This window comes from Humulus lupulus, chromosome 6 (assembly GCF_963169125.1).
Source record: "Humulus lupulus chromosome 6, drHumLupu1.1, whole genome shotgun sequence".
In the NCBI taxonomy this organism is placed as follows: Eukaryota; Viridiplantae; Streptophyta; class Magnoliopsida; order Rosales; family Cannabaceae; genus Humulus; species Humulus lupulus.
In genome coordinates, this window is record NC_084798.1 from 220302041 (window position 1) to 220324145 (window position 22105).

Sequence of the window (22105 nt, forward strand, 5' to 3'; positions counted from 1 at the left end):
AGATTCTATATATAAAACAATAATAAGAAAAATAAAAACTAAAAAAAAATCGTACGTAGATGTCACTACAACAAAAACAGTTATTACCGGCGGAGAAAACCGCCGGCAATAGTCAGGAAAGTCGCCGGCAATAATTTTTACCGGCGGGCTCCGCCGGTAAAAACCGGTCGGTAAAGGTCGTTATTGTCGGCGGAACTAGCCTCCCGCCGGTAATAAGATTATTACCGGCGGAGCCCGCCAGCAATAATTTGGTCATAATTCATGTCTGACACATTATTACCGGTGGTTTCCGCTGGTAATAATCCGCCGGTAATTGTAAAACATATTTAAAAAAAATAATTAATTTTTATAAATTATATATAATTAATATTAAATAACTAAACTTATAATTAAAAAAACATTAATAAAATTTAGAAATAAAATCAATATTATTTAAATTAATAATACAACTTTAAAATACTAAAATTGTCTTTTCAAAATAAAAAAACATACACTTAAATTTAATAATAAATAATAAAACCTAAACTTATTATTATTGTCTTCATCAAAAGATTCATTTAAAAAATCTTTAACATTCGCGCTTCGACTCAAACCTTCATGAGACTGTGGTACTGGCGGCGAAGGATAATATGGCCGAGGCTGTGGGCGAATCAAAGGAGACTGCTGCTGTTGTTGATTCGAAGAAGTGTAGTACTGCTGATTATAAACGGGCTGCTATGTCGATCCTCCATAATGAGGATATACCGGCTGCTGCTGTATGAACGGCCCAAATTGACCATACATAGGTTAATTATTATTTAATTAATTAGTTAATTATTATCTAATTTTTCCTTTATTTAAATAAATTATTATCTAATGTTTACTAATTATTTAATTTATACTTAATTAATTAATTATCTATTATCTAATTTTTCCTTTACTAAAAAATTAATTATTTAATTAATACTTAATTATTTATTTATTTAATACTTAATTATTTATTTATTTAATATTCATTTAATTATTTATTTATCATATTATTAATTTAAATATTTCCTAATTATTTAATTAATTATTAATTAATAAATAAATAAATTAATTAATAAATTATTTATTTATTTATTTAACATATTTAATTATAACTATTTTAAAAACTTAATAATTAATATGTAATTAATTGAAATTATTTTTATTTAATTAATCCTATAACTACTCTTTTATATAATTACTTAATAATTGTTTATATATATTATTTAATAATTACTTTTTAATAAATAAAATTTTAATTATTTAATTTTTATTATTCTCATATCAATTACTATCTAAGTTATTAAAATAACTTTTTTCTATAATTTAATATTTATTATATTATTTATTAATATTTTATTTCTCTACCATTAAACTATTTTTTTAATAATTAATAACAAATTTGTTAAAATCTAAACTTCACAATATTAAAATAATTTTAATTAAACTATAACAAAAATACATTATAACATTCTAACAATATAATAACAATTTAACAATAATAAAAAATTATCCATTAATAATATCTAACAATATTTTAATATTCTAACAACTTAACAATAAAAAAAAACAATATATTATCAATCTATCAAACAAAATATTATTATAAAATAACATATATTACTATATAATCATTTTTTGTATAGATTTACATTAACAATATTACTATCATATTAACCTAATAACCTAACAATATTATTATAAAATAACATATATTACTAATATAACAATAACATTACTAACATTAACTGCCGGTCACCGGAATCGCCGAATGCCGGAAAAAACTTAGGAAGAGCGGAGTCCACTGAGATGGGCAGAAAGGAATCCGAATGGCTAAAAAAAAACAATAAAAGAAAATAGAGTTTTTTTTATATAAACAATAACATAATCATTTTATTTATATAAAACTATAACAGAACAATATATAGACATACCTCCTTCGCTATTGCAGTTTTCGGCCACCACGGGCAGAGAGCACTCGGCGGATGCAGGAGAGAATCGGAAGAAAAAAAATGGAGGAGAAGGAAATGGGGGAGGGGAATCGGGTTGCAGAAATATATAGATTATTATTGCTGTTATACCCAGATTTCATGCCATAGTAAATATGACCTCGAAAGCTGAGTTCGCAACAAATGGTCTCGTGAGGATTAGAGTGATCTAGGATTATAAGTCGAGCCTGCAAAGTATGATATATGGTCTCGAATGCGGTGATCTCAAAATGATCTCGATCTCGAAAGGTAGTTCCGAGAATACCTTCATCTTCAGGAACTTCGGAGCATGGGTTTTGAGCTCGATATCCCATCTCGAAGGCAACGTTAGCTCGGGAGATGTCAATGGCTCGCACAATGACATGAAACCTGAAATGCTGGAGCCTTGAAGATACGTTATAACCACCTTGAATATCTACAAGTATTATAACTATGAGATGTAACCCTCATTAATTGATGTAAATCCCCAAGAATTGTGGGATATTATTTATTCAGTTATACGCCCCCTGATCTTTGGGGGGACGTTTCCTTTTATATCTGATTATTGGCATTTAAAGTCATTTATTTTATTTACACAAAAAGAGTAACTACCCAATATATGTGGGATAGTATTCTGCATCCTTCTCTATAAATAGAGAGGTCTTGCACCATTGTAAGGGACCGAAATTCTGATCCTTGGGAGAAAACTCTGTAGAATTCATGCTAAAGAATTGTTCAGAGATAATCTTGAAGTTAATAACAGAGACTCGTGGACTAGGCAGATTTAACTGCTGAACCACGTAAAAAACCGTGTGTTTGATTCGTTTGTTTCTTTTGGCCATTGTCTTTAATTGTTTACGTGCTCTCTTCTTTTATCTGTTGACGAAAAACGGCGTCAACAATTGCCGACGGAGGTCCGCCGACAATAATATATAACGGTTATATTTAATTATTATTACCGGCGGAGCCCGCCGGTAATAATCGAAATATTAATTGGGCGGCAGTATTGCCGCGGTAATAAATTCTGATTATTACCGGCGGTTTGTCCGCCGGTAATAATTAAATAATTTAAAAAAATAAAAATAAAAATAAAAAACGGATTAATACCGACGGACTTCGTTTTCCGCCGGTAAAGATGGTATTATTACCGGCGGACTTTCTCCGCCGGTAATATTTCCGCCTGTAAAAAAACTTTTTGTTGTATTGTGGACTTTTCAACAAAGACTTTTCAGCTGTGGTCTTTTCGTGCACGAGTCTTCTCTATGCTTAAGTCTTATTTTATTATTATTATTTTCTATCATATATCTTTGGGATAGAATATTATACATTCTCACTAAAACACATACATATTCACACAATACCTTTCAATTTTCTCATCGATATACTCTCTTCTGGTATATAACATAGCATTTCATCGTTATCATTTACAAAATAACGCATCCCCTTTCAGATATTTTTTATTTACTTATTGTGTCTTTTGTTTTACATACCAGAAAGCAAAGTAATCAAAAAAGAAGAATAAAGAAAATGGTACTGATCACTCACTACTACAAAATTGGGCTTTCCCGACACCCAACAACGACAGTCAACTCTGTTGACTGTCGTAATTGCTTAACGGGACTCTACGCCGACAGTTAAAAACTGTAGGTATAGAGACCAACGACGACAGCTAATAACTGTCACTGTTGCTTTTGACTGTCGCTATTGACCCCAATGCCGACAGTTAATTCAAGACCAATGCCGACAGTTAAAATGTGTCGCTATTGACCCCAACGCCGACAGTTAATTCGAGACCAATGCCGACAGTTAAAATGTGTCGTTGTTGACCCCAACGCCGACAGTTAATTCAAGACCAATCCCGACAGTTAAACGTTGTCGCCATTGACCCCAACGCCGACAGTTACTAAAAGTCCAATGCCGACAGTCATAAAATGTTGCTAAAATTCAAATAAAAAATTATAATTAATTAATAATATAATTTTAAAAATAAACTAAATTATGTAAATATATATTTATAAAACTTATGTATTTATTAAAAACTTTTAATTTTTTATTTTTAAAATTTTCATATTATTAATTTTTGTATTTATAATAATTTTTATATCAAAATTTAAATTTATTATTCTTTAACATATTTATAAAATTTGTATTAGTTAAAAAATAGTTATTTTATTAATTAAAAAAATATTGTAAAAAAATTAATGAATATTATAATATTAAAAATAAGCTAAATTATGTAAATATATATTTATAAAAATGATGTATTTATTAAAAACTTTTAAAATTAGATTTTTTTTATTTCTAAATTTTTTATATTATTAACTTTTGTATTTATAATAATTTTTATATTAAAATTTAAATTTATTATTCTTTTAACATATTTATATTATTATTTAACAAAAAAATATTTTATTAATTGAAAAATAATATGTCTATTAGAAAACTGAATTTTTTAAGAGGCATTGCCTCTTAAAAAAATTTCTAACTCTAAATAATTTCCCCGCTACACCTCTCTTTTTCCCCTTCCCCCTTTCTTTCCTTTTTCCCTCTTTTCTCTTCCTCCGTGTGTGACTTCTTCCAGTCGAACCCTCAGCCATCTTCTTCCTAACTCGTTTTCCCTAAATTAAATAATTTCTCCATTTTCTCTCCCATTCTCAGACCCAATTTTGTATCCCCATCTCATACCCAATTTTGTATCCCAATCCCATACCCATTTCTCAGTCTTTCTCCCTTTATCCTTTTCTCAGTTTCTCTCTATTTCTTTATCCCCTTTTTTTTACTGCTGCCGTGCGCCATTTCCGAGCAGAAGACAACCCATTTCTGCTCTACCAGATCAGGCCGCCTCTATCAGGTATATACCCACTGTTCTCTTCTAAAGTATATATTTATATATATATATATATAGATACATATATGTGTGTGCTTTCTTTTTCCCTTGATATAGTTGTTGTCACTCTCGTTCTCTCCCATTGATTTCACTCTTCGACCAGAACAGGTACGGTGGTTTTTTTTTTATATATACTATGTATTAGCTTTTTTTGTTTGCATTTATAATGTACAGAATATATAAGAGTAAAAGTTAGAAATTAATAGTGGTTAAAAAATTTAGCTAGGAGTGAATTGTTTTAGGGGTTAATAAAATATTTAGGTCTGTTTCTATTTATATATAGCTAATGATTTGAAATATTTGGCTGACATTAAAAAGCATACAAGAGAATACACGTTGAAGACTTTAGATTCTTGGCACTCTGTTGTTCAACTTGATTAAATGGTAAGTTTTTTTTTTTTTTCCGCTGTACGTTGTGGAACTATTTAGTTCTTGTGTCTCAGGTGCATTAACGTATTCCTCTTGAAGGTTCCTTACATTGGAGCAGCTTGGACAGATGCAAAACTTGGTGTAGAAACGCAAAGGGTCATTTTTTGCTAAGTTTTGCATTGATAGGATATTTCTTGCTATTTCCTGCTAACAAGATGCAAGAAACATTGTATATTATGCTGCAATACATAGATATAAATAGTCTTAAAGTAGTCATATACACATTAAAAACAGGGGAGCATTAGTTTGATACAAGAACAACAGTTACAATTGAAGAATGGTTTCTCTTTACTACCTATTGTGTATATATAGAATTTCAATCCAAACAGATTATTTAGTTACAACGTAGAAAGATTTATATATTGTTCATGAAAAAATTGTTTATTTAGTTTCAAGATATAGTAGTTTCTCATATTTTGTTTATTTTCTATCTAGTTTAATTCATACTTTATTTAACATGCGTGTTTATGCAGAATGATTTTGATAATTATACTACACTACTTGACTAAGTTTTTTCATTTGTATTATTCTCTTGTCTTAATTTAATGAGATTTTAACCTTTTTGTGTTTCTTTCTTTGTCATCAGTTTTCTTTGCAGTGTTTGAAAAAGTGATTGATTTGCTGACTTGCAATTGATTGGAGTATAGGTTCATCTTGATATCTTAACTGCTGGGTTTTTTATTCTTGATGTGGTTCTTTCACTCTTGTCTTGTTGCTAGATCTATAAAACTTCATCTTGAGTTAAAGATTTTCTGGCTCTCATTTAGATTGCAAATTCTCTTATATAAATGTATATAATTGTTGAGTTTTGCGGTTCCTTCTTGAATTTATTTGTTCTAATTTTTAAGGCAATTGTTTTAGGAATTAAATCCCTCATAATTCAAATGAATATGTTACTAAAACTTGTTTAAATTTTGACTTAAAGAAAATCTTTGTTCAACTTTATCTGTGTTTTTTCTTGGTAAGATTTATTCTCTTCTTGTATTCATTCACTATTATTATTCATTTCTTGGGCAGCGCAAAGAAGACTTGAAGAAAACTTGATTTGAGATATGGTTGGGCACTTATTGGACATGTGATTGAAATATGGAATATTATTTATATTTATTATCACTCTAGCTACAGCATATATAATATATAGATAGTTGGTACATGCACATAAATATTATAAAGATTGTAGGTATAAATATATGTATATATATATTTATATTAGTTTTTTGTCAAAATGTAATACTTCTTTGCATTTTGAAAATAGCATAAACTAAGTTATGATGTAGTTTTCTATGTATTTTAGGTGGACAAGCTAAGCATTTGACTCACCCCAAGGCTGAGAAGAAAGAGTAAGATGAGCATTTGGTTTTTCTCTTCTTTGCATTATTATTTAATTATTTAATTCAGATTTGACTCACTTTCATTATATTATAACATTGTAAATGTGTGTATGTGCAGAGACAGACTTCAAAGAAACTATTTTGCAACAGTTTGCAAGAGGTATGCCTCTAACTTTTATTTTAATACTATGCAAATGTTAGAGGAGTTTGAATATCTTAAATATTCATTCATAGTGAAGTAGGTTCTGAGATTGTTACTGTGTGTTGCGGTGATAACGGAAGGTTGAGAACTTGTGTGTTTTAGTGAAGTAGGATCTGAGAAATTTGTGTGTTGCGGAGATAAGAAAGAAAACTTGTGTGTTGTTTGAATTGATGTAGACTTGTCTATGATCATCCTATAATTGAATTGTGTTTGTTTGATTGGTTTGATTATAACATATACTTGTATGAATGCACATATTGCGTGTTGGCATACACATATAGCATAACCTTTTGTATTTCTTGTTTTGTATATGTTAGTTTTCTTCTTGTCCCTTGTCTAATGTCTTTGGTGAGGTGATTTATAACATTGAGCATCACTTTTGGTTCTTGTGATCACTTGTAGGTTCAATAGTATAAAGTGTTATACAAAAGTTTGACGTTATTAGCATATTGGTTGATAATTCATGATTTCCTTTTCTGCACTAGAATTACTATCTCAATTTGTGTTTATTTTAATTGAAGCATAGCTTTATGTTTCTTTGTATTCTAATAGTTTGATCATTTTCTTATTTAAATAATATCTAAGTTATTTGTTTTCTTCCAAATTGTGATTGTTTTTACCATGTTCGATGGCTTTAGCTGAAACAATGTATTCTTTATACAATTGAAAGTTTTCTAAAAAAATCAATTGGTGAGTTTTGGGTTCAATCAATTGAGACATATGATATATATTTATATATTTACTCGATGATTTCCTTTTCTGCACCAGAACTACTATCTCAATTTGTGTTTATTTTAATTGAAGCATAGCTTTGTGTTTCATTGTAGTCTAATAGTTTGATCATTTTCTTACTTAAATAATATCTAAGTTATTTTTTTCTTCTAAACTGTGATTGTTTTTACCATGTTCGATGGCCTTAGTTGAAATAATGTATTATTTAAACAATTGAAAATTTTCTAAAATGGATTGATTATCACTTTGTTAAAAATGTTGCGCTTGTATAAAATTCATAATTATATGGCTATTTATTAAAAGAAATATATAAGTTTGACCAAAAGAAATTATGATTTTCTATTTTGCGTAGACTTTCAAATGTGAATTAGATTTATAAATTTGGATTAGGCTTATTCACAACTCGTAGTGTTACTTTAACAACTTTGTCTGGTATGCTCGTTGTGTTACTTTAATAATCTTATGCATATTACCTACACAGGGCATGTCTTTATATGTGTATATATGTATATTAATTTCTCGATGTTTATTGTATATTTGCTAATGTGCTATGAATGATTGGTAATTTGGTTTATTAATGTTTGTGATTTCATAAACAAACTAGCTTGAGCACTTTTAAATTGAGACTGACAGGTATGCATTTCCATTGGTCATTGTAATAGAGTTAGTAATTCTACAGCTCATTCCTTAGCAAAACTTGCATTATCTCTTGATTCCCCTAGAGTTTGGTGGCTTGGTTTGCCTTCATGTCTGTGGCCTTAAAATTCTTTATGTTTGATGTTTTTGTTTCATCTTGGCTGTTTGCCCAATAAAATTCTATGAATTTCACTAAAAAAAAAAAAAAAAAATTAAGACCAACTACTTAAGCCGTAAGGCTATCCAATTTGATAAGAAAAATACAACTTTTATATAAATTAATTTTGTGACTGAAAACCACAATCATCCTTTTTATTTATTCTGCAATCTCAAGTTCTCTATTTATTTTAGTTTTGGTTTAACTTTAATGGTGTTTATTCTGTATTGTAGGCTAAAACTCTACTTGGATATTTAAGAGAACCAAGACAATTATATAAGAGAACCAAGGCAACATGAAATTCTTCTTCAAGTTGTTGGGTATTATTTTCTTTCTTGCTTGTAAGAATTATGTACAGTGAGGATTTGATGTATTATTTACATCGAGAATAATGAATTTTTATTGAGAATTATAATGAATTTTCATTAAGACTTATTTAGTCTCATGGGGATTAGATGTATTATTTACATTTCAATTGTATGAATAAATGTTGTATGTATATGAATTTTTATTATGATAAATATAATTTTTTTTACAATTCATGGTAATAATATATAATTATGTGAGTAATTTTTTTATTTAAATTTATATCAAACTTCACTTGTTAAAAATATAATTAAAATTTTTTAAAAATATATATCGAAAAATTATTATATATATAAATTCAATGTTATGGCGACACTTATTAACTGTCGGCGTTGCTAGCAACGATGACATCTATTAACTGTCGGCGTTGTTAGCAATGGCGACACCTATTAACTGTCGGCATTGCCAGCAACGGCGACACGTATTAACTGTCGGCGTAGCCAGCAACGGTGACATGTATTAACTGTCGGCGTAGCCAGCAATGACGGCATCTATTAACTGTCGGCGTAGCCAGAAATGACGACACATATTAACTGTCGGCGTAGCCAGCAATGACGACACTTATTAACTGTCGGCGTAGCTACCCTACGCCGGCATAGGCAAATACGACAGTTAGTCGACTGTCGTCATTGCTCAATAGCGACAGTTAAAAACTGTCGGGAAATCCCATTTTTGTAGTAGTGTTTTGACCCTAGTCATGAGATGTCCTGTGGCAGATCCTTGAATCCAAGTATTAGAAAGTTTGCCCTGGAATAACATTGTTTTAGATCTTGTATCAAAAAGTTTATAATATTGATAATGCACCTTCAATAATATGTGTCTTTCAACAGTAGTAAAGTTATAAAGGAATCTCTGTTGCAACTTTACTCTCAAATTTGATAGATTCAGTTTATCAACATGAGCTTTTATGGGCTTAGCTGTCATTTTGCATGCTTTCCATAGGTCATCTAGTATAATTATACAGACTATCATTGTGCTGAAATGATGTATTTTTCCTCTGGCAGATGGTTATTCCTACAGATCATGATTTCAGCATTCTGCAGAGGCGGGCTTTTGGAAGAAGCAAAGCAGTTGGCCAAGGATTTTGAAGCAAGATATGACACATTGTAATATATACTCTTGCAGGGAACCAGTCGGCCTACTCACTACCATGTCTTGTTTGATGAGAACAATTTACCTGCTGATGCCTTGCAAGTCCTCACCAACAATCTCTGCTACACTTAAATACTATTCATTTTCATTTTTTGTTCTTCGATTCCAACATTCTATTGTGAACTACTTTTGTTGTTCCTGTTCTTGACCTGATACAAGCATTTAAGAGGCATAATGTTATGTTTTTTTTTTTGTAGGATGGAAGGAGCAATGTGCCAAGTACTCTCCTTACTCCACATACTTTGAGGGCAGACTCAGCTCTGCCATGCCCAACTCTGTGTACAACCAACGTAACAACTCAGAAAATGGAAACCATTCTAACATCATCTGAACAGGTGGGCTTTTTATTTCCCTTGTGCACACTATAAATGATTAATGGAAAGATTGTAGTACTTTTATTACTACAGATTTTATCTATTAAGTGGTAGCTGCTAGATCTGTTATGGTTTTCTATGAATCTGTTAGTCTTACTCGAATTTTTAACTCATTATAAGTGATGTATTCTCTTCTTCTATTTAACACTTCTATATATTTCAATAAAGTTCAGTTCATTCATTCTCTATCCTCTCTGATTTTCTCATTCACTTTCATTTCTGAATTTAAAAAGACGATGCTTCTTCCTGCCCTTCTTTATTATTGAAATTAATTCCCCTGCTCATGTATGTTGTTCGGTGTGATTATATGCTGAATATCATTCCTTGTATTTTCTCCTGTGTGAATTGATTTTGTTATTAATTTTTAAATTCTATACAAGTGTAACTTAAATAAGTATGTGAATATTTTAGCATGATCTAGAATATGATATTTTAGTCATAAATTTACGAATTTGATATTGTTGTTAGAAAGTTACTTAGTAGACTTTGTCTGTTTTTAGTTGGTGAACACAGGAAAGGAAAGGGCAAGTTAGCTAATCTCTGCCTCTATTTTGGGCAGTGAATGCTTTTTCTTATGAGACTAAATTTTTTTTGTTGTATTTTAAGTTGTGGATAACAATTGATTTTTATTTTTTAAGATAACTGTAACGCCCTACTTCCTTAGAGCCGTTACTAAGTGAGTTTTTAAGACAAAACAGTGTGCAATGGCCTCGCTAACCGAGGCTTTGAAACAAAAGTGTGACTAATTAAAAGTTAAGGCTGTAATCTTTGAAAATACGTCATTTCATTAAAACTTCTATTATTAAACATTTGGGATCCCAAAATAAGGTTTGAAAACTAATTACATCTTGAAATAAGGTTACAGTTGAGAAATCATAAAATCATAGATTATTACAGCCATTTTCGATTAAACCCCCAACCAAAGCAGTCGGGCAGACCAAACATGTACACGTCGCTTCACGTTCTCCGTACTCATGGTTGGTTGACTCAGTCATTGCCCTTACCTGCAACACAGAGCACCCGTGAGCCGAAGCCCAGCAAGAAAACTCATGCAGAACATAACATATGCAATGTATACAGTTTTATCATAACAGATAATCCACAAATAGATAAGTCAACCATTTAGACTAAGCAAACACATGTATCCACCGGGCCCCGCCCTGATTATAGCATAACACATGAATCCACCGGGCCCCGCCCTGATTATAGCATCCCATGTGCTAGGTGTTACTTTCGGCCCACGGCCGCCCCGGCTTACGCCGTACTCGGCCCACGGCCGCCCCGGCTTACACCGTACTCGGCCCACGGCCGCTCATTTCATCATATTCACACATATAGTACATTCGAAATAATCATTCACACACATCATGATTCATTTAAGGTTTAAACATTTGCACATAATACAATCTGGGGCCATGCCCTAACCTCGGGTGTTATAGTTTTCTTACCTGTATTCCGAGCCTCCTGATGCACTAAAGCTGCGAGCACGGTCCTCTAGCACGAGCCTCACCAACAACCTAGTCACAACACACAAGAAACATCCCTCAATACTAATCAACCCAAAACCACTTCCCGGGACCAATCCCGCACTCTCGGGACCTCTAAAACCTTAAAACAACACCCCGGAGACATCCCCCGAACCCCCGGAGCAAAGGCTTAAAATTGCCAAAAATGTGAACCTGAAATTTGCCTTGTGCCGCGGCACAAATTTCTTGTGCCGCGGCACACATCAGTCAGGGACTCCCTTGCCGCGGCACGAAAAACCCGTGTCGCGGCACGCCTTCGCAGACCCAGAATTCTGGGTTTTTCCCCTGCATTTTCTCCGAGCTAAAACCTCCCAAATCGTCCCAAACTCACACCCAAGCTCCAAAACCAACTCAAAACTCCAAATAGACCATACATCAACCCATAAACATCATAACCCAACTCAATAACACAATCACACTCAAAATCACCCATTTGATTCCAAATTTCAGAAAACTCAAACCCAAAGGCCAAAAACACAACCCAAGCTTGACAAACCTAAACCATGGCTTCAAAATCTTAAACCACAACAGAAAAGAAAACCCAAGGATGTTTAAAACTCTTACCTCAATCAAGAATCCAACCTTAAGCTTCCTTGGTTCATCCCCTTAGTCTTCAAGTTTCAGCTCCCTTCTTCTTCTTCATGCCCTAGCTTTTTCCCTCTCCTTCTTCTTCTCTTCAAATTATCAAAGCATCAAATGACCAAGCCCCAAACCGTGTACCCCTTAATACCCAGCTGCCATATATCCAATTCCCAGCCAAATGACCATTTTACCCCTCCTTGCCTATCCTTTCCCAACTAACCTCAAGGGCACTTAAGTCCTTTTACTTCTATTTCATTTCTACCATTTTCTATCTAGAACTTGTTACTCTAAGTAGTAACTAATGGTTACCCAGGTTACTCAATCACCAATAACCATTACCCGCTAAATCTCAATCTTAGCCATAAAATTCCCGAAGTACCCCTAGGCTCCTCCCGAGCCGGGTATAGAAATCCCGTTGTGACTCTTAAGTTAATTTGCTCTCTAGGACCGTCTCGGCACGTGCATCAAAATAATACCACCACACTCACGTGGTACAAATCACGGAATACAATTATCACATATATGCCCTCAGCGGCTAAAATTACAATTATGCCCTTCAAACACAATCAGGGCCTACATGCATACTAATACACATAGTCATGCATCTCAGATAAACAATTAGTCAAATAACATGCTTTAAATCATAACCATGCATTTAACTCATAAAATCACACATAAATCCCAACATGCCCTCCTAGCACACTAATCAAGGCCCTTAAGCCTTAATAGCGATTTTGGGTCGTTACAACTATCCCCTCCTCATAAAAATTTCGTCCTCGAAATTTATCCAAACACATCAGTCAGTAAACCCGCAACTCTGACCATAATTTCCAAGGCCCACCGCCTTTACTTTACTTTTCAACAACACTCTCACAAGAGTAACAATTTTGCCCCTCAAGATTTCGTCTAATAGCCATACTCTCGATAGCTTCTTGTTTACACCGCAACCCTGCAGAAACCTCAGGGTCTGCCTAGATTACAATGACCAATTCATCGTCTTATTCCTGATTCCAGAGATACTCAAAATTCGTCACCTCTACTAGGTGGGATCAATTGGTAGGCCCCGTTGGCCTAATCCTTGGTAAAACTTCAGAATCTTATGCTGAATTAAGAGTCAGAACTCTCCCTTCTTTCTCTGAACACCTTACAGATCCTCGTCTGTTAAAATGCAGAGACGCAACTCTTTCCTTCCGGAACTTTATTTCCTCAACACTTATCAATTTACAAGCTGTTAATCCTTTCAAATAGGCAGACGCTCCTGCCTTAAGAGTTCCAACAACCACTTGGCTTCTCTCTGAACCGATGCCAAATCGTAGTATTCACTACCCTTTGCCTCCTACCATGTCATATGTCGTGTTACTTTAACAAGACACCAGCAACCGCCACCACGACTAACTGATCAGGGATTACACTTCCCTTAATACTTCAAGTATTCGCCTACTCGGCGCTCAGTTCTTTAAGATATCCGATAAACTTTCAGACTGCCACCCCACTTGCAATCAACTGATAATTCCAGGTTCCCACTCTGTTCTTTTCGTTCTCTAAATCCATTCCAATAATTTAAAATATTATAGGGCCTCAATTCAATGTCATCGACGTTCTATCCTGAAACCAGTTCACTTGCCCCAACAACATTAACTCAAACAACCGAATTAAAACTTTTCATGTCCAAACACCTTACTTAAGGTCTATTGTGGTCTATCCCCACGATGCACCACCACATCACCTAACCCCTCAGGGTCCAAAGGAAAACACTAGGTTCTGTCACCCGCTCGACCCTCCCGGTACGACGTACCCTAGGAGGTGGAATGATGTCCATTCAGAATTCTCATTCATAAACCGAATCTAATTGGATCCTTCATCCATTCCTGGTATCCTAACTTGTACCACCTTAGCAGGGTCCTTCCCTGTTTCAACTCAAACCAACACTTTGAATTCCATAGCTCAGTGACACCCACCAGCTAACCATTACCTACTAACACCATGCCGATCTCAGTCGTTGCCTTGTCCTCCATTACAGCCTATAGCGTTATTCCTTGACTGATACACGCCTCCCATTAAATTTCCCTTGCTCAATCGAGGATTTCAAACACTGATCATTTGTCTGCTACTTTTCACCACCTCTGTGTCTCAACGCTATCTTTCTTACTAATTCCCAATATTAAGTACCTTATGCCATGCACAACAGTCGACTTAACGTCCCAAGTGTATCAACCATGGTCCATTCAGTCGCCTCCCGCTAGGTTCAATCCATCCTCGCGTCAATTTATTCCTGGGCGTGCCCAAATCGTGATGCAATCTCACATTTCCATAACCCTACCATAGATCATGTCCTTTATGCAATCACTCTTTACTTAATCAAAACATACGCATATTCCAGCACCGCCAGATACCAATAAATTCTTACCTGTCTTCTGAATTTCTTTCTGATGTGACACCACTCAGTCCGTCTAACCTCGAGTTTTACTGTTCTCCTCATCTCTGATGTAGTTGCCTCCGGAGGTGCTTATGCAATAGATGACGCGCTTACCAGTCCTGAGATGCTTTCTGTTCTTCAAATGTTCTTCATTAGTTTATCGCGGCTTCAGATCAAATCCTCTCTTACCTGTCCTTTCTCCATGTAGCTCTAATCTGAGTACTCCTGACGACATCCAAACTAACACTCCGTAGAACCTTACCTGTGACTTCGCCTTCTGGGTACAAACGTCTTTCGCATAGTCACTTGCTCACCATTTCTGTCTGGGAGTAATCCATATGCACTGTTCGTGAGCTTGAAGGGAACTTGCCCACACCGTTCATGCATTCTCTGTCTAAAGAACTTACCTGTGCTGCTGCAGCTCGAACCGTTCCAGAATCCTTGTTACCAATTCCTCACACCCTGCCCGGTGCAACCTAATCAATTCACGAAAAGTCTTTATCCTTGGCTTCCAACTGGCAATAACCAGGTCGTAGATCAACTCTTGGGGACATCGTCCCACCTTGTATCCAACATTGTACTTTTCGTCCTATCCCGACGATACTAGCAATCCACGCAGTATAACACTCTGGCTAATCCAAGATCAAATTCCTTCGATTTCTTCAATAGACTTTCTGTCGGCCAATCCGTCTTTTACAACATTCCTTATACCAATCCTATCTGTAGTCCGACCTTGAAGTATTCCCTAAATCTTTCTTTGCATACCCACATAACTTTCCCACTGATCAGCTCTGTCTCCTTTACGTACTCCAGATGATATCCTCAACAATCCATCTGCCAGAGTTTCTAATTCCTTCTCCATAAGTATTACCGTCCTCGGCCTCTCAAATGGCACCTTTGAGGCAACCTCTCTATGTCCATCTCCCTCGCGGAACATTCTCAACACCGAGCCCTTCTAGTTCGCTACATGCCCAAAGCACAAGCTCGCCAGTTAAATACTCATCCTTGAGGACTCAGCCTCGAACCTCGAATGTATCGGTGCATTCCAGTTCTCCGTTCCCTCACCATGGAAATCCATCCCAACATCTCGAGTCATTCTATGTAGAAATCATGTCCTCACCTGACCTCCTCTCAGGTGGCATCCTCTTCCTCATGTGCATACCAATTAACCTCCTGGTTCCTGTCGCCATCTCGATAACTACCTTTTCGATCAGGCTTCTTTCCAATCTCAATCTAGGTGCCCAAGCACTGTCTGGAGTCCTTTTACCTAAAAATTGAGAATCCGACCTCGCTGCGTTCTATCGACAAAAGTACCGTCTTATCAGTCAGACTTTTCCCCTTTTTCTTGGCAATCCAAAAGCCACAACACTATCCGGGGTTCTTTCAACTTGATTATCACGAATCTATCTTCACTAATTCCATCAAAGGAAGCACCGCCCTTGCGGCTCTAGCACTCATGCTCTATACATCAACCATCAGTTCCTCAAACAATATGGCCCTCTCCGCCATCCACATGCAGACAAAAACTCTTTCCTCAAAGCAGCCCAAATGCCTTAGACTATTCCAGATCTCATGTCCTTAAATGGGTCGCCACCAATTCCAGATACATCCATCTGTATAAATTTCCGAAATGAACTATCCAATTCACCAAACCCATTGATCTACGCTGTCGTTACCCCTTACAGTCCAAACCAGACTTAAACATTTGCCCGCCTCCACGGTTCTAATCATGTCTTTAAGATCTGTCCTAACCATTCATCATCTAGGTTCTTTCTAACCCATTAAGCCAGTACCTCAGCCCGAGTACCAATTCCAGGCATTCCTCTGCCTCAACATTTAACATAACCCTCTAATCAGGATCTCTCATCCTCTTAACCATGGGTGGAAAATAACTCTGCCCGTCTATTGATAAATCCCTTGTCAGTCCGAATTCTCCTCAAAACCCGAGGATAACACCCTTTAAGCCTTTCATTTAGTACCCTTATCTGACCATACTTCACGGTAAACCAACACTTGAAACCTTACTGTTAAAACGTCGGAATCAGCTATTTCCCCAGAGAAATCCGCTGTTCACTTATCCCATCTCGACTAACAAACTCCACAGCTTACCCACACACTAGCGACCCTCTGTTGCTGCTTCCAGGGATAACTGGAGATCTCAACTCCAACCTATATCTAAAACCCCTCTGCAAACAAAATATCAGGTCCCCAAACCCTTCTAGGAACCAACAACACAATTTCACCTGTCAAAACTGACCCAACACCTGAACTCTGGGGTTCCTACTCTGAACCAAACCACCACTAGGTCCAAATATCCACAGGTATAATGCACACACAAGCATATACTAGGTCAAGTCCACAATGATATACATTTAGCTTACCAAATTTCTATCACCACTAAGTGTATCCATGCTCATCATGCTTCATACAAGCCAATATACCGATATAACATATGAATTTAATCCAGAAAATTAACCACATACGCTCAATATGCGAACCATTATGCCAATTTTCATCCACATGCATAATAATGTTATTCAGCACACATTGATCTCAACATGCAACAGTCAAGGGCCAGGCCCTATCAGTATCTCATGCATATGTCATCTCATTCCTCATGCTCCATATAAATAAGCAGGCAAACAGGGCATTCAAACATATATTCAAACATGTCAATCATTCATACCAACCAACCCAGAGTCGAGCTTGTCACTGACAGCGAGCGTACATGTTCGGTCGATCTCCAGAACCAATAAACCTTGGCTCGCTCTGATACCAAGTTGTAACGCCCTACTTCCTTAGAGCCGTTACTAAGTGAGTTTTTAAGACAAAACAGTGTGCAATGGCCTCGCTAACCGAGGCTTTGAAACAAAAGTGTGACTAATTAAAAGTTAAGGCTGTAATCTTTGAAAATACGTCATTTCATTAAAACTTCTATTATTAAACATTTGGGATCCCAAAATAAGGTTTGAAAACTAATTACATCTTGAAATAAGGTTACAGTTGAGAAATCATAAAATCATAGATTATTACAGCCATTTTCGATTAAACCCCCAACCAAAGCAGTCGGGCAGACCAAACATGTACACGTCGCTTCACGCTCTCCGTACTCATGGTTGGTTGACTCAGTCATTGCCCTTACCTGCAACACAGAGCACCCGTGAGCCGAAGCCCAGCAAGAAAACTCATGCAGAACATAACATATGCAATGTATACAGTTTTATCATAACAGATAATCCACAAATAGATAAGTCAACCATTTAGACTAAGCAAACACATGTATCCACCGGGCCCCGCCCTGATTATAGCATAACACATGAATCCACCGGGCCCCGCCCTGATTATAGCATCCCATGTGCTAGGTGTTACTTTCGGCCCACGGCCGCCCCGGCTTACGCCGTACTCGGCCCACGGCCGCCCCGGCTTACACCGTACTCGGCCCACGGCCGCTCATTTCATCATATTCACACATATAGTACATTCGAAATAATCATTCACACACATCATGATTCATTTAAGGTTTAAACATTTGCACATAATACAATCTGGGGCCATGCCCTAACCTCGGGTGTTATAGTTTTCTTACCTGTATTCCGAGCCTCCTGATGCACTAAAGCTGCGAGCACGGTCCTCTAGCACGAGCCTCACCAACAACCTAGTCACAACACACAAGAAACATCCCTCAATACTAATCAACCCAAAACCACTTCCCGGGACCAATCCCGCACTCTCGGGACCTCTAAAACCTTAAAACAACACCCCGGAGACATCCCCCGAACCCCCGGAGCAAAGGCTTAAAATTGCCAAAAATGTGAACCTGAAATTTGCCTTGTGCCGCGGCACACATCAGTCAGGGACTCCCTTGCCGCGGCACGAAAAACCCGTGTCGCGGCACGCCTTCGCAGACCCAGAATTCTGGGTTTTTCCCCTGCATTTTCTCCGAGCTAAAACCTCCCAAATCGTCCCAAACTCACACCCAAGCTCCAAAACCAACTCAAAACTCCAAATAGACCATACATCAACCCATAAACATCATAACCCAACTCAATAACACAATCACACTCAAAATCACCCATTTGATTCCAAATTTCAGAAAACTCAAACCCAAAGGCCAAAAACACAACCCAAGCTTGACAAACCTAAACCATGGCTTCAAAATCTTAAACCACAACAGAAAAGAAAACCCAAGGATGTTTAAAACTCTTACCTCAATCAAGAATCCAACCTTAAGCTTCCTTGGTTCATCCCCTTAGTCTTCAAGTTTCAGCTCCCTTCTTCTTCTTCATGCCCTAGCTTTTTCCCTCTCCTTCTTCTTCTCTTCAAATTATCAAAGCATCAAATGACCAAGCCCCAAACCGTGTACCCCTTAATACCCAGCTGCCATATATCCAATTCCCAGCCAAATGACCATTTTACCCCTCCTTGCCTATCCTTTCCCAACTAACCTCAAGGGCACTTAAGTCCTTTTACTTCTATTTCATTTCTACCATTTTCTATCTAGAACTTGTTACTCTAAGTAGTAACTAATGGTTACCCAGGTTACTCAATCACCAATAACCATTACCCGCTAAATCTCAATCTTAGCCATAAAATTCCCGAAGTACCCCTAGGCTCCTCCCGAGCCGGGTATAGAAATCCCGTTGTGACTCTTAAGTTAATTTGCTCTCTAGGACCGTCTCGGCACGTGCATCAAAATAATACCACCACACTCACGTGGTACAAATCACGGAATACAATTATCACATATATGCCCTCAGCGGCTAAAATTACAATTATGCCCTTCAAACACAATCAGGGCCTACATGCATACTAATACACATAGTCATGCATCTCAGATAAACAATTAGTCAAATAACATGCTTTAAATCATAACCATGCATTTAACTCATAAAATCACACATAAATCCCAACATGCCCTCCTAGCACACTAATCAAGGCCCTTAAGCCTTAATAGCGATTTTGGGTCGTTACAATAACAATTGGTTTTTGTGCTGTGGATCATTAGATCTGTTTTATTCACATAAGGATGTAATACTTGCTTCTACATTTACTATCATTCTAGTCATAGAAATTTAGTATAGTTTAGTTACAAGTAATTTAGTTGCTGCTGTTGACAATTTGTTGTATCTAAAAGATGGAATACATACTATAGTCTTGAAAAAACTTTCAGAAAATGGTAAGAGTTATGTGGGTTTTACAGTTTTATTTTTGTATGATACTTCAAGCACTGATCTGTAGACTTATCTCAGTTTTTGGTGGATCCTACTCCATTTTCTAGGATCTTGCAGGCAAAGGACACCAAGTGAATTAGATAGAGAGGTTAAGAACTTGAAGGTGGCATTTACTGACCTGTTTTTGAAGCATAACACTTTCAAAGAAACTTCAAAGCCATCGAGATATTGATGCAAAGAATGGAAGAATGTATTTCACTAATTTTTGTATACATTTCTTGTTTTGTATTTAGTGATAAAGGAATCTGAATTGGGCATAAATTATGTTGTAATATGATTTCTTAAGCCTAGACTAGTAGACTAAATATTGTAATTACATTTGACTAATTAATAAAAATCTATTTATGTTACCTTATTTGGCTTCAACTTTCATATTTGTTTTCTTAGTTTTGTGTAAGTAAAAAAAGATTATGTTTCTCTAAGCTAATATAACACACGTGTTATACTAAAGTGTAGTATAACAGAAATAATGTGTTATACTAAAGTTTAGTATAACACAAAAAATGTGTTATACTAAAGTGTTATATAATCGACTATAAATAACATAATTCAACACTTATCTATATATTAAAATAACACAGAAATTGTGTTATCGTATGTTTTGATAACACATTTTCGGTGTTATTAAAAGCATTTTTTCTTGTAGTGATCCCTGGTCGATGGTCGAACAATATCTCTGCCAGGTGTCAGCCACATGTTGAAAATACTTGCCACGTCATCCACAACTGTTTTTTGGATAACATTTTCCCCCCAAGTTTATTTATTACGACCAGCAATAAATAAACTTTAGGAAACAGACCCTTCGAATACCCTACCAAATCTGTCAGAGTAATTCGTGCCTCCTCTTAAAAAGTGACCTAATCACGTCCAATCACGCCTTTTCGATTTCCAAGTAACCTTCTGACGGCTATCACACTTCCCCATGCCTTGAAAAAGGTAACTAATGATTGCCCATTTTTACCATATCTCGGACATTATAAATAGCCCCTAAAGTTACCTTTTCACCTTTTACTCGCCATTTCTTGCCAAGAACACTTCAAGAACTCCCAAGTCAGAACCCATAAATTTTTTGAAGTTCATCCTTCGCTGTCCCAAGAATCTGTTGCTCACACGCCCGAAGCTACATCCTTTCAGAACTCTCAATCTTCGTATAGGTAATTTCCTGAACTTTCATGCCCTTTGTCGTGCCATGCATGCCAGTATATGCTAGTTTTAGGCTCTGAAATAGCTTCGTGTTCTTGGGTAAAAATATATGAGAATATGACGTTTGCCGATTGATGCTTGATAGGGTAGTGTATATTTTCTCTATAGGAGTTATGAGTCGGTTTGATAGTCGAGATCATAGGTTTAGGGCGTAAAATCGAAGTAAAAATTTGATTTTTAGGCTAATTGAAAAACTGGGTTTTTCCCGCCCTTTCTGGAGTTGAAAAAGCTTTTTCAGAAAAAACTTTTTACTTTCACTTTTTGATCTGTTTTTCAAACTGTTCGTATGAAAATTTAAGCTTCTAATCTTTCCTAGAATCACTATGCCTCGATCCTTGTCTGAATCCGAGTCATAAAACTCAAGTTTCCTTCGAAAATGTGATCGGGTGTCGAAAATAGAACTTTGAGGGAGAGAGAACGTTCTGAACGTTCTTTTTATTTCTTAACAGGTTACTTCAAGCTTAAGTAACCTCAAACAAATCCTAATGCTCGGGATCCCGAAAATGCCCCCCGGGGTAAAATAGTCAAAACTCCCTGAATTTCCCCCTGATGTCACTAATCCCCAATTTATCACCGAATATTTATTCTCATTTCCCAATATCCCCGTAATGTGCTAAATACCCCTTAACTCACTCCAAGTCAAGTATAAATCTCGTTGTGACTTTCCCACTAGCTTGCTTCCTAGGATCGTCTCGTGCTAAGTAACCCTAGCATAACCAAATAATAATGAAGCAACACACACATACCACATATATGCCAAATATGCCCAACAATGGCCAAAATATAAAAATTTCCCAATTAAACATAAATGGGCCCAAATGCATATTTAATACACCTAAACATGCATATAATCATTTAATTGTATAATAAATCAATTATGACCCTCACAGCCTCCCAATCAAGGCCCT

General features: G+C 35.8%; 1 long non-coding RNA gene across 7 annotated transcripts; it reads left to right on the forward strand.

Annotated features, from left to right (window-relative positions):
* The first annotated feature begins 4450 nt into the window (after positions 1-4450).
* On the forward strand, positions 4451-20349 carry LOC133783439 (uncharacterized). 7 transcript variants are annotated; one of them, XR_009870894.1, is made up of 6 exons: positions 4451-6629; positions 6739-6780; positions 8581-8667; positions 9718-9907; positions 10063-10200; positions 20042-20349. It is a non-coding gene; the product is annotated as an uncharacterized LOC133783439 (long non-coding RNA). The 7 variants fall into 7 exon arrangements; XR_009870892.1 differs by having other exon boundaries at positions 9718-10200; XR_009870897.1 differs by lacking the exons at positions 9718-9907; positions 10063-10200; positions 20042-20349 and having other exon boundaries at positions 4451-5936; positions 6307-6629; positions 8581-8846.
* The last annotated feature ends 1756 nt before the right edge of the window (positions 20350-22105 follow it).